At 39.4% G+C, this 12262-nt stretch overlaps 1 pseudogene; it reads left to right on the top strand.

Moving 5' to 3' along the window:
• The first annotated feature begins 1500 nt into the window (after positions 1-1500).
• Positions 1501-11896, top strand: LOC143399873 (uncharacterized; annotated as a pseudogene).
• Positions 11897-12262: the final 366 nt, after the last annotated feature.

The raw sequence follows: 12262 nt of genomic DNA, 5'->3' as shown, positions 1-12262 counted from the left end.
TCTGCAGACCCCTCGGTGGTTGGCAGAAAGGACTTTTCTTTGAGGAGAGGAGCAAGCGGGGTGCCCAGAAGGCGCTAGTGATGGAGGACAGGAGAGGTCGGGCACCCGGAACTCGTAGGAATTTTCGGGAAGCAGGTTTATTGACTGCGGGGCCCAGAGAGGCTGTTGCCTAAAGCATTCTGTGGGCGGCAGAGTCTGCAGTTCTTGACTGAGTCCCTCTGAGAGGAGGGGTTTGAAGGTTTACAGGACGAGTGCTTTTTCAGTTTTTGAGACTAGAAGTTTTACAAGTTTTTTTTTTTTTTTCATTTACAAACTTGGCATTTTCCAAAAAGAGGAAACTGCCCACCACAGTGCTGTATGCAGAAGTTTATCGTTTTGTTCTTTTTTTTTTTCTTTTTCCTGATATCCTGTGTAAAAAGGTTTCTGAGAAGAGGAACTTAAAAGTATGGTAGCGATTTCTGCTTAATGATAAGGGTCTTCTGGGTGAGGATCTGCCCCTGCCTCTGTAGATTAGGGGAGATTAGAGGTGGTCACATCGTCTTACATCTGAGAACCTCCACCCTCACTCAGACTTCTTTGTTGTTAATGTTTTATTTGTTTGTTTCGTTTTTGTTTAATACTGGTATTGAACCCAGAGTCTTTAAGCACTGCCACATCCCCAGAAACAAACCTCCTCCTCCTTTTTTTTTTTCTTTGTATTGGGGATTGAACCAGGGGTGCTTCACCACTGAGCTGCATCCCCAGCTTCAGCCCTGCCAGCACAGGCTTTATAGGTGAAGGTTGGGCCACGTGGGAAATCCAAATGGAGTTTGTGCCCCAGTCTGGCTGGGCACAAATCAGGAGCCGCTCACAGCTTTGTAGATTCAAACAGCAATTCTTTATTCACACTGGCCTTCTACAAACACGTTCTGGGGAAATCCACATTCTCTGCCCAAATCCACCCCCACTGGGCTTCTGTCTCCCAAATATATTCCGAATCCCGTGAGAACTCAAGGGGAACTCAGGCAACAGGAAACGCCCTATTCTAAATGGGGAACGCCCTATTCTAAACAGGGACCGCCCTAAACTCCGGATTATCTTAAACTGGGAACACCCTAAACACGGATCCGCCCTGGTCCTTGAGCAAGGTCACCTAACATGCAATGTTGCTGCAAAATGTCCTATTTCCAGGAGTCCTTCCACTAAAGAAACATGGGGGTACGCTGGCAAGGAAATTGTCATACCTACTTGGCTGATGGCTCCCAGGAAGTTTGAATTAAAGAGACTGACTCTAATTACCTTTAAACCAGCTCCTGGACGGCTTCTCATACCCCCAGCCTCCAGCTACCCATTCAAGTAGCCAGGTTTATTGAAGAGGCCAGCTAGAGAGAGAACACCAGGGAGTAGACTTTTATTGGGGAACAAAAAATTCTGGGGAAAATCCCATCCAATGAAGACTAAGGGGGGACAGTGTCCCAAAGTCAAGTGAGATGATTGGGTCTTCAGGGGCTGTGATCAGGCATGCCTCCACACGGACAAGCCCTGGGACCCAACAAGGGTGGGGAAAGCTCTGAACACAAAGATGTGTTTGAGCGCCCAGCTGGGGAGGTAATTCAATCAAGTGCAAGGATGGCCTCCCACACCCAGCCCTTTTTATTTTTGAGACAGGGTCTCACTAAATTGCTGAGGTGGACTTTGAACTTGAGATCCTCCTGCCTCAGCTTCTTGAGCCTCTGAGATATATCTTGCCTTTATTGATTACCTCTGGCCTTGAGCAATTTTCTCTAGTGGTTTTTTGTAAAATTGTCTTTTTGTCCAACTTTTTCTTCTGTATAAATAGTGTTGTTTTTAATTTGAAATTGATATTTATACTTGATATTTAGAAAAATGATGGATTTTTGCATATGAAGCTTGTGTGTGTTTACAGCCTTGCTACATTCCACTATTAATTCCCAGAGTTTTTGTTGGTTCTTTGGGATTTTTGTAGGTAGACCATAATGGCACATGTGAGAAGTCTTTTTTTAATTTTTTTTATTTATTTTTTTCTCAGTGTGAATGCCTATCACTATTTTGTTTTATGCTTTCTCTGTTCCTATTAATTTGATCTTAAGATTTTGTTATTCAGATTTTGGAGATGATCAGTTACATGAGTTGACTTTTAAATGTTTGGTCTTTTTTTAATTTTTCTTGGTACCTCCTGTTGATCTCAGGGGCACTTGACCACTGAGCCACATCCCCAGTCCTATTTTGTATTTTATTTAGAGACAAGGTCTCACTGAGTTGCTTAGCACTTTGCTTTTTGCTGAGGCTGCCTTTGAACTCATGATCCTCTTGCCTCAGCCTCCCGAACCACTGGGATTACAGGTGTGCACCACTGCACCCAGCTGTTTGGTCTTTCTTAAATACTTATGGTAGGAACAGTGGTTGCGGCTCAGTGGTAGATGCTTACCTAGCATGTATGAGGCACTGGATTCAATTCTGAGCACTATGTCCAAATAAATAAAGTCCCATCTACAACTAAGTATTTTTAAAACTACTTATAATAATTCTTACGTAGTTTTGTTGGATCATGCTGTTTGTAAAAGGATAGATGTACTTTGTCATTATTTGTTGAGGATTTTTTCTTTTTCTTATTTATTTTGGCAGTCCCAGGCATCAGAGTCAGAACCTCACACATGCTAGGCAGGTGCTATACCACTGAGCTATGCCCTTATAAAGATTCTTTCATCTTTATTCTTAAAAGCAGTTTGTCTTCTCTCCCCTACTCTGTACTGGGATTGAAACTCAGGGCACTCTCACTGAGCTACACTCCTCACCTTTATTCATTTATTTTTGTTATTTCTTATAATGTCTGTCTAGTTTTGTATCTTGGCACTGTGAGCCTCATACTTTATGAAGTAGTACTTTTGCATCTATTGCCTGGAAGACATTGTAATGATTGGTGTTCTTAAGTGTTAAGAATAAGCCCAAAAGACAAGGTGGGCCTGGTTCTCTGTGTTTGAGTTGCTATTGTTTTAATTTCTGTAATACATAGAGCCTTATTTACATTGTTTATCTTTCCTCATGAGAGTTTTTCTGGATTGTTTCTTTCCAGAAATTGGTTGATTTCTTCCAAGTTATTTTTCTGTGCTTTAAGAGTATCTTGCTCTTCTTTTGTCAGTTATCCAATGTGGTATTTTAAACTGTTGAGTTGAAGTTTTTCGTCTTTTCAAATATACGCATTCATTGTTGTAAATTTCTCCCTATGCACTGCTTTTTCTGTATCCCACAAGTGATGGTAAGATTTTGTTCAGGGCTGGGGTTGTGGCTCAGTGGTAGAGCACTTGCCTAGCATGTGTGAGGCACTGGGTTTGATCCTCAGCACCTCATGAAAATAAATAAATCAAATAAAGGTATTGTGTCCATCTACAACTAAATTTTTTTTAAAAAGATGTTTGTTCATGTTCACATATTTTGAAATACTTAAATGTCTCTGCTGTTGTTTTCTTCCATCCATGTGCCATTCAGCCATGTATCTTGGACATTTGCCAGTTAAGTTTATGCTACTGATGTCTGCTTTAATTTCAGTATGGTCTGAAAGGGAGCAAGTGCTGAGACCCACGCAGCATCAACAAAGGATCTTGAGTAGTGGGGAAGGGAGACGGAGAAAAACAGACAAATGAACTGAGACATTTTTAAGCACAGCTGAGGCCAGATGAAACCCTGACATCTGAGGGAGGAACAGTGACCTAGAACTAATTGGCATGTTTATTATATAGAGTTCTTCTAATCAGGAAGTTTAGCTATCAGGGCATTGTAAATACTTCAAGGCTTGTGAGTTATTAAGAGGCTTCTTTGTGCACTAAAAAGTTACAGAACAAGAAGCTCTTTACAGCTATCCTGCTGTGCCCAGAAAACCCATTCTACTGGAACTTTTATAACTGTTAGTGTCAGAGCTGAGTGTCAAGGCTGTTCACGTCCTCAACTTTTGGCAAGGAATGTTTCCCTGGCTTGGCTTTTGCCAACATACAGCATCAGCTGATGGTTGGGGGTTTAACTGTTCTGCACAATTTGTGTTCCTTTAGATTTGTTAAGGTGTGTCGTGTAGTTCAGAACACGGTCCATGTTGGTAATGAATCTATACTGTGGTAGAACAAAAATGGGAACATTGGCATTTTAAGAGCTGACGGTTTTTGCACGCTGACACAGAAACTCTGCTTACTGACATGTAAATATAGAGGCTTGGGGTGGCTAACAGGTACCTGTAAAAGATAACTGCAGTGGCAGAAGCAGGAAACCCAGCAATGGGGACAGAACAATCCCAGTTTAGGCTTCGTGCAGTAAAAATCCCTAAGCAGTAGGTGCTAAGAGTCTCTGGACTGTTGACAACTTGCACCCATATAAGAAAAGTAGAATGCACCTTCCAATAGAATTGCACCAACTCCCTTGCCTGATGTACCCCAACTGTGCTTATGTATAAAAGTAAAAGCCCTGCTGTGCTCAGGTCTCAGGCTTTGGGAATTATCCCTCTGGGCTGTGGAGCCAGGAATAACATATTGCTTCCAGATCTCGCTGTCCTAAATCTCATTTCCTGCTACACTGTGATCTTGACAAGAATGTGTACCGGGGCTTGGGATGTGGCTTAGTGGTAGACACACTTAGCTAGTATTTGCAAAGTCTGGGTTCAATCTCAACACTACAAAAGGATAAGGCAGAAGAACGTGCACGCTGTAGTGGTTTCTACCTGAGCAGATGTCTCTAGTTGATGTCTGATGTTATTAATTTCAACTATTCCAGTACTGATTTTATGACTTATTGATCTATCCCTTACTGATAGAGATGAGTTGAAATCTGAAGATATAATTGTGAATCTGTGATTTTCCCTTCAGTTCCATGTTTTGCCTCATGTGATTTGATGCTCTGTTTTAGAGACTATATATTAAGGATTTTTATGTTTTCTTGGAGAGTCAACTGTTTTATCATTATTTAATCCCTTTATTCCTTATTATTTTGTTTGAGGTACAACTTGATTGATACAAAATTAATAGAGCTTCCAAAATTGTCTTGGGGTCAAAATAAGAATGGACATAACTTTAGATTTAATTCATTTTTGTCTTCATATTGATGTATTTTAAAAATATCTATATATTTAATTGATAAAAATTGAATGAATTTGTAATTTCACATATGATGCTTTCAATCAGATGTCATGGGGCATACCTGTAATCTCATCCATTTGAATGGCTTAGGAAGAAAGTGGTAAGTCCAAGACCAATCCTGTGCCACTTAGACCCTGTACTAAAATAAAAATTTAAAAATGTATTGGCTGCAACTCACAACTCAGTGCTCCTGGTTTCAATGCCCTTTATCACACAAATGTGCACGTACAATTTAGCCATTGTTGAATTATTAAATTGAGCTTATTACTAACTACATTACTTCACATATATATTTTTTGGGATGAGGGAACTGTAAACATAATCTTGAATTTATTTCTCATATATAAGATAAATTTTGACTCCTGATTTGATGTCTTGATAGTTAAAAACAAACAAACAAACCTGTTTTTGTCTCATAAAGTACACAAGGGTGGATCTTGTTTTCTACTGGTCTGTCTACAGAGCAGTCACATTTAAAGTGATTATTGATATGGTTGGGCTAATATACTCCATATTTGTAACTGCTTTCTGTTTGTTTTACTTTATGTGATCCCTGTTCCTACATCTTTTTGCTCCACTCTCAAGAACTTTCCAAAAGGCATGCCAAGGTGATACACTGTTAAAACAGTCTCTGAAGCTTATTCTCTGTTCTTTGTGTTCTTCCAACCACGTAATTTCAATCATTTAACTTCATTTTAGTTGATTCTCTGTTCCCCTTGTTCCAGTATGCCATGGAACACCTATGGTTATGGCTTCATGTAAGTTGTTATACTTGGAATCTGCAAATTACTCTATGATCTTTTTTTTGTTGTTGTTTGGCTGGTTGCTTTTTTTTGTTTGGCACTGAGGATTTCAGCTTTATCACAGAGCCATATCCCTAGCCCTTTTTTATTATTTATTTTTTTTTTAAAGAATTACAGTGTTGCTGAGTTGCCAAGGCTGACCTTGAACTTGTGATCCTTCTGCCTTAGCCTACTGACTCAGTGGGATTATAGGAGTGCACTACTCGCCCAGTGAATGTCTTTGTTGACTGAGTTCAAATTCTGAGGTTTCCTTGAAATGGATTTTCTCTATTTTTTTCTATTACTGAGCCTTCTCCCCCTCTTCTTTATTACTATTACTATTATTATTATTATGGGGATTGAGCCCAGGGGTATTTAACCACTGAGCCATATCCCCAGCCTTTTTTATATATTATTTAGTGACAGGGTCTTGCTCAGTTGCTTAGAGTCCTGCCAAGTTGCTGAAGCTGGTTGTGAATTTGCCACCCTCTTGCCTCAGCATTCCAGATTGCTGGGCTTACAGGAGTGCACCTTGATTTCTCTTTTTTGCTATTGTTGCTATGTGAACATTTGAGGAGTCTAATGGGTATCTATATGGATCAGATTCTCTTCTTTCAGTGTGTGAGCAGAAATATTTGATGAGGTTAAATTTGATTTCAGCCACTGGTGTGAAGGTTGTGGTAAAATTGAAATTACAGTGTCAGGGATATGCATCAGTTTATCCTCCATTTGTGTATAAGCCTGTGTATTTTGCTATGATCGTCACTATTTATATGTATTTGGCTTGTTCCTCAAACAAGGACACAGTTCTCTTTATGGTGTTTTATATTGAGTTAAAGTATTTAGAGTGTCTTTAATCATGTATTCACTTATTTTTGTTCTGTGCATTAATCATGTTTATTGTGGGAGTAGTGGGGATTGAGCCCAAGGCTTTGCACATACTAGGCAACTGCTCTAACACTGGCCTACACTGCAGCCCTTTTTCTTTTTGGGTACAGGTATCAGAGATTGAAATCGGGGGCTTTCACCATTGAGCCTCATTTTGTATTTAGAGATGGTCTCACTGAATTGCTTCGCACACCACCATTACAGATGCTGGCTTTGAACTCGCGTTCCTCCTGCCTCAGCCTCTTGAGCCACTGGGTTTACAGATTTGTGCCATGTTCCCAGCCCTCTTTCATTTTTAATTTTGAAACAGGGTCTTCCTAAGTCACCCAGGCTTCCTTGGAACTTGGGATCCTCTTGCCTCAGCCTCCCAAGTAGCAGTGATTACAGGTGTGTGCCTTGGAGCAAGCACCTTCTCCTTTTTCATGCCGTATATTGCAAAAATTTTTGTACATTGTTATCTTTTACCTTCCTGTATTTTTAATATGTCCACTTATTTTTTAGGAATTATTACTTTTAAAAATTAGAAAACACCATTTTCTAATTTTTTTGTTTGTTTTTGTTCTTATTTTTGTTATTATAAGGGATCGAACTCAGGGGCACTTGACCACTGAGCCTCATCCCCAGCCCTATTTTGTATTTTATTTAGAGACGGGGTCTCACTGAGTTGCTTTTGCTGAGGCTGGCTTTGAACTCATAACCCTTCTTTCTCAGCCTCCTGAACCGCTGAGATTACAAGCGTGCTCCACCGCACCCTGCAGAAAACACTCTATTTTCTATATTGAAAATGTATGTGTGGGGTTAGGGCTGTAGCTCAGTGGTAGAGCACTTGCCTAGCATGTGTGAGGCACTGGGTTCGATTCTCAGCACTGCATATAAATAAAATAAAGGTACATTGACAACTAAAAAAATTCTCTCTCTCTCTCATATATATATATGAAAATGTATGTGTGGCTTTTCAAATTGTTCCTGTATTTTTTTCTGGTTTCAATGTGTAATTTGTAATTTGTATTTCATCCTTGGAATAAACAGGAACACATGGCATGTCCAGGTAAATATACCTTTTGTCCCTCTCTCAACTCTTAGAGTGATTGGGATGTCTACCACTGTTGTACACTGCCCACTATGTCATGAATCAGTTCTCTATTCACAAGTGGGTCGAGTGAGGGTTCTTTTCTTTTTCACGTTGTGTTTGGTAATCTTTCTGTTAATAGCATCTTTTTCTAAATGTTTATGTATAGTAGTCAAATGATCAGTTTCTTATTCCAGTGAGTTTAAATATTGTTAGACATTAATTATGCATAGAGGATCTAATAAGCTAGTTTTTTTCCTTTGGTTTCTTTCCTTCTTCTTTTTTTTTTTTTTCCTTTTTCTGTTTGGAGAATAATGTCAGAGACCCTAAAGCACTGAGCCATCTCTTTACCCTTCGAAAAAATTTATTCATTTTACTGATTTCTTTATTATTTTGAGACAGGTTCTTGCTAAGTCCTAGTTGATGGGATTATACACATGTACCAATGGAGCAAGCATGAACAATTTTTTGTTTTCCTACCAAAGGGTTTATTATTAACATTTTTTAATTTTATAAGTTCATGTAAAGTTGACATCTTGGTGACAGTGAAATCTTTCTAAGAACATGTACCAATATTCCCTTTATTTTATTGTTTTTTAACATTCTCCTACCAAAACTTTAATGATTACCTATTAGTCTACTGAATTATCCTTCATGAGTCTTATTTACTATTTAATTCTGATTGATGTACAGGAACTAAGATATAGGCTTCCAGTTGTGGTCCCTGAGTGCAAATCCAAAGAATGGACTGAATTCCCTATACAATGAGTTGTAAAAAGAGGTTTTAAATCTGATCTAAAGATCAGTTCCCAAGAGATTCATCACCCAGAGAATATTTGTGGGCTAATGAGATAGGAAACCTCTGACAAGCATATCAGAATATTGCAAACATTAGGGGACTAACAGGACTTAGGCTGCATTTTGTTGGGATAACCCTCTTGGGAACCCCAAGCCCCTCCTGCAGTTATTCTGGTGAGGTCCATCTTAACAGTAGTTCCCAGAGAGCAACAAAGATCAAAGTTTGTTCACAAGCATTTCTAAGAATATGCTGTCTCAGGACAGCTACTGTTATTTTGTGCAGTAAATATTTGGACTTTTTTTCTGAGAAGTGCCGGAAACTCTCGTGCAGAAAGAATTAGAGACCCAGCAGCACAACCGGTGTTCCTCTTCTCCCTATTACTCTACCAGTAGGTGCAATTCAGCACCAGAATTGCTGTGGAGAGGATGTGAGCCTGGCAGGAGATTAAGAGTGTGACACCCAGGTGACAGAGTATTGGGAGGACATGGTATCCTATGAAATTCTCACACAGTGAGTGCAGGTCTCCAGTGCTGTGTGTCTCACCTTCCTCCTGGGAATACCTGTGGGATATTTCAGGAGCCAGTGACCTTTGAGGATGTGGCTGTGAACTTCACTCTGGAGGAGTGGGCTCTGCTGGATCCTTCCCAGAAGAAGCTCTTCAGAGATGTGATGTGGGAAACCTTCTGGAACCTGACCACTATAGGTGAGGGTGACATACTTTCCTCACTTAGTTGATCAGAGAACTGTGGTTACTTGCTTGTCAGTTCTGTTCCATGATCTGAAACATGGAAAGCCCACATTTTGGTGACTATACTAGCATGGAGACGTTATACAACAGATCTACAAGACTCTGATAGTTTTTTCTATAATGTTGAAATGAGTCATAATGATGTTTTTGGGTCTGCATTTTAGGAAAACAATGGAAAAATCAGGCCATCGATGATCACTACAATTCCAGGGGAAATCTAAGGTAATTGAACTCATTAGAGAAGGCAGTATCCCTCAGAAATCTGGGAGTAACTTATAAAAAATAATGAAAAGAAGGAAAAGATACATGCCAAGGTTCAAATTGATTTATCTCTATTGGTTCACAACGATGCATACAACGATGCAGGTTGAGCATCCATAATTGGAAAGTTCAAAATCCAAAATGTTCCAGTGTAGGCAGCATCTGGAATACTGACTTGATGTCATAAGTGACACTTTCTGGTAGTTTTTTATACACAGTGTTTTTTGTATATAAATTATTAGAAATGTATGAAATTATCTTCAAGTGGGACTCATTTTGAAGATATTTTACTGTGTAAACACAAATATCACAATCCCAATCTGAGTTTTGTCCCATGCATTTCACACAAATAGTACTCAATTGTATTTACAAATAATGAACATTTTCATGGTTAACAAAATCTTAATTTGGCAGGATTATTAGAAACTGAACTGGGAAGAGGTGTATTCCTCTAATCCCTGCAATTTAGGAGGCTGAGGGAGAGGATCACCAGTGAGGCAAGCCTCAGCACTGTAGTGAGGCCCTGAACTAAGATGGTGTCTCAAAAAAAACAAAAAACAAACAAACAAAAAAACTTAAAAGGACTGAAATGTAGCTCAATAGTAAAGCTTACACAGCATAAAGCCAATTCTTCTGCTAAATCATTAGTAAACAAATCCTCAGTAATGTCCTTTTCATTCTTTGCAGAATTCAAGTATTAGAGAGACTCTGTGTACAGAAAGAAGATAGTCAATGTGGAGAAATCCTCAGCCACATCATAGATCCTTTTGTAAACAAGAGGAATTCTTCTGGAGTAAAACCTAGTGAACACCATGTGTGTGGAGAAGTCACCATTACTGATCCATCCCTAGTTGTGCCCCTGACAGCTCACACTGGACACAAAGCACATGAGTATCCAGAACATGGAGAGAAGCCATATGAATATAAGGGAGATGGGAAAGCCTTGCATGATCCCCAACGTTTCCAGAAGCATGAAAGAACTCACACAGCAGAGAAACCCCATGTGTGTAAGCACTGTGGAAAAGCCTTCAGTTCTTCCAGCTACGTTAAAATCCATGAACGAATTCACAGTGGAGAGAGACCTTATGTGTGTAAGCAATGTGGGAAAGCCTTTACATTTTTCAATTCTCTTCAAATTCACGAACGAGTTCACAGTGGAAAGAAACCTTACATATGTAAGCACTGTGGAAAAGGCTTTAGATCACTTAGCAACGCTAAAGAACACAAACAAAGCCATAGTGGAGAGAAACCCTATGTGTGTAAGCAATGTGGAAAAGCCTTTAGTTCTTATAGTTACATTAAAAAACATGAACGAATTCACAGTGGAGAGAAACCTTATAACTGCAAACAATGTGGGAAAACCTTTACATTTCTCAGTTGTCTTCAAAGTCACGAACGAGTTCACAGTGGAAAGAAACCCTACATATGTAAGCACTGTGGAAAAGCCTTTAGATCACTTAGCAACGCTAAAGCACACAATCAAATCCATAGTGGAGAGAGACCCTATGTGTGTAAGCACTGTGGAAAAGGATTTAGTTCTTCTAGCTACGTGAAAACACATGAGCGCATTCACAGTGGAGAGAAACCTTATAACTGCAAGCAATGTGGGAAATCCTTTACATTTCTCAGTTCTCTTCAAAGTCACGAACGAGTTCACAGTGGAAAGAAACCCTAGGTGTGTAAGCAATGTGGAAAAGGCTTTACTTCTTCCAGCTCCATTAGAAAACATGAAGGAATGCACAGTGGAGAGAAGCCTTATACAGGTGGAACTATGTGGGAAAGCTTTCAGTTACCTCAATGCATTCAGAAGACTTGTAAAAACTCAACACTGGAGAAAAACCCCATGAATGTAAGCTATGTGGAAAAGGCTTTAGTTCTTTTAGCCACATTAAAACACATGAATGAATGCCCAGTGAAGAGACACCTTATACATGTTAACAATGTAGGAAAGCTTATCATTTCCCCAGATCCCTTCAAATACATGAAATAAAGCACAATGGAGACAAATCCTATCTATGTGTACAATGTGGAAAAGGCTTTTGTTCATCTAGCCACGTGAACAAATTCAGAGTGAAGAGAAGCCCTATATATGTAAAAATGTGGGAAAGCTTTCATTCATTCCTATTTAGTCAGAAGATTTAAGTCACCCTGGAGAAAGACTATGTGTGCAAGCGATGTGGCAAAGCCTGTGGTGACCCCAGTCCCCACAGACAACAACAGAATTCACAGTGACATGAAAACATGTATGTGAGAAGTGTGGGAAGCCTCCAGTCATTTCTCCACCCTTAAAATAAACCTCTGTTGCTCCACAATAAGCAGTTCCCGCTTCAAACTTCAAGTTGCTCTGGGTTATTTTGCCCAGCCGGACTGCGGCAACCTAAGATATTGAGTACATTGTTTAAAATATTTTCCTGTAAACCTTTGCCAATCATGATTGAGCTTTTATGTTTTTACCTCAATCACTAGGTGCTAGACTATGCAACTCGACTACAGGTCTCCTGCCCTACCATTAACTTTTAACTTTAAAGCCTACCTATGATGACTGGTAAGCTTTCTTACTTCTAACCTAAAGTCCCAATAAAACACTTAAAATAGTGA

Source organism: Callospermophilus lateralis, chromosome 1, assembly GCF_048772815.1.
Source record: "Callospermophilus lateralis isolate mCalLat2 chromosome 1, mCalLat2.hap1, whole genome shotgun sequence".
In the NCBI taxonomy this organism is placed as follows: Eukaryota; Metazoa; Chordata; class Mammalia; order Rodentia; family Sciuridae; genus Callospermophilus; species Callospermophilus lateralis.
This window is presented reverse-complemented; position numbering and strand designations above follow the sequence as displayed.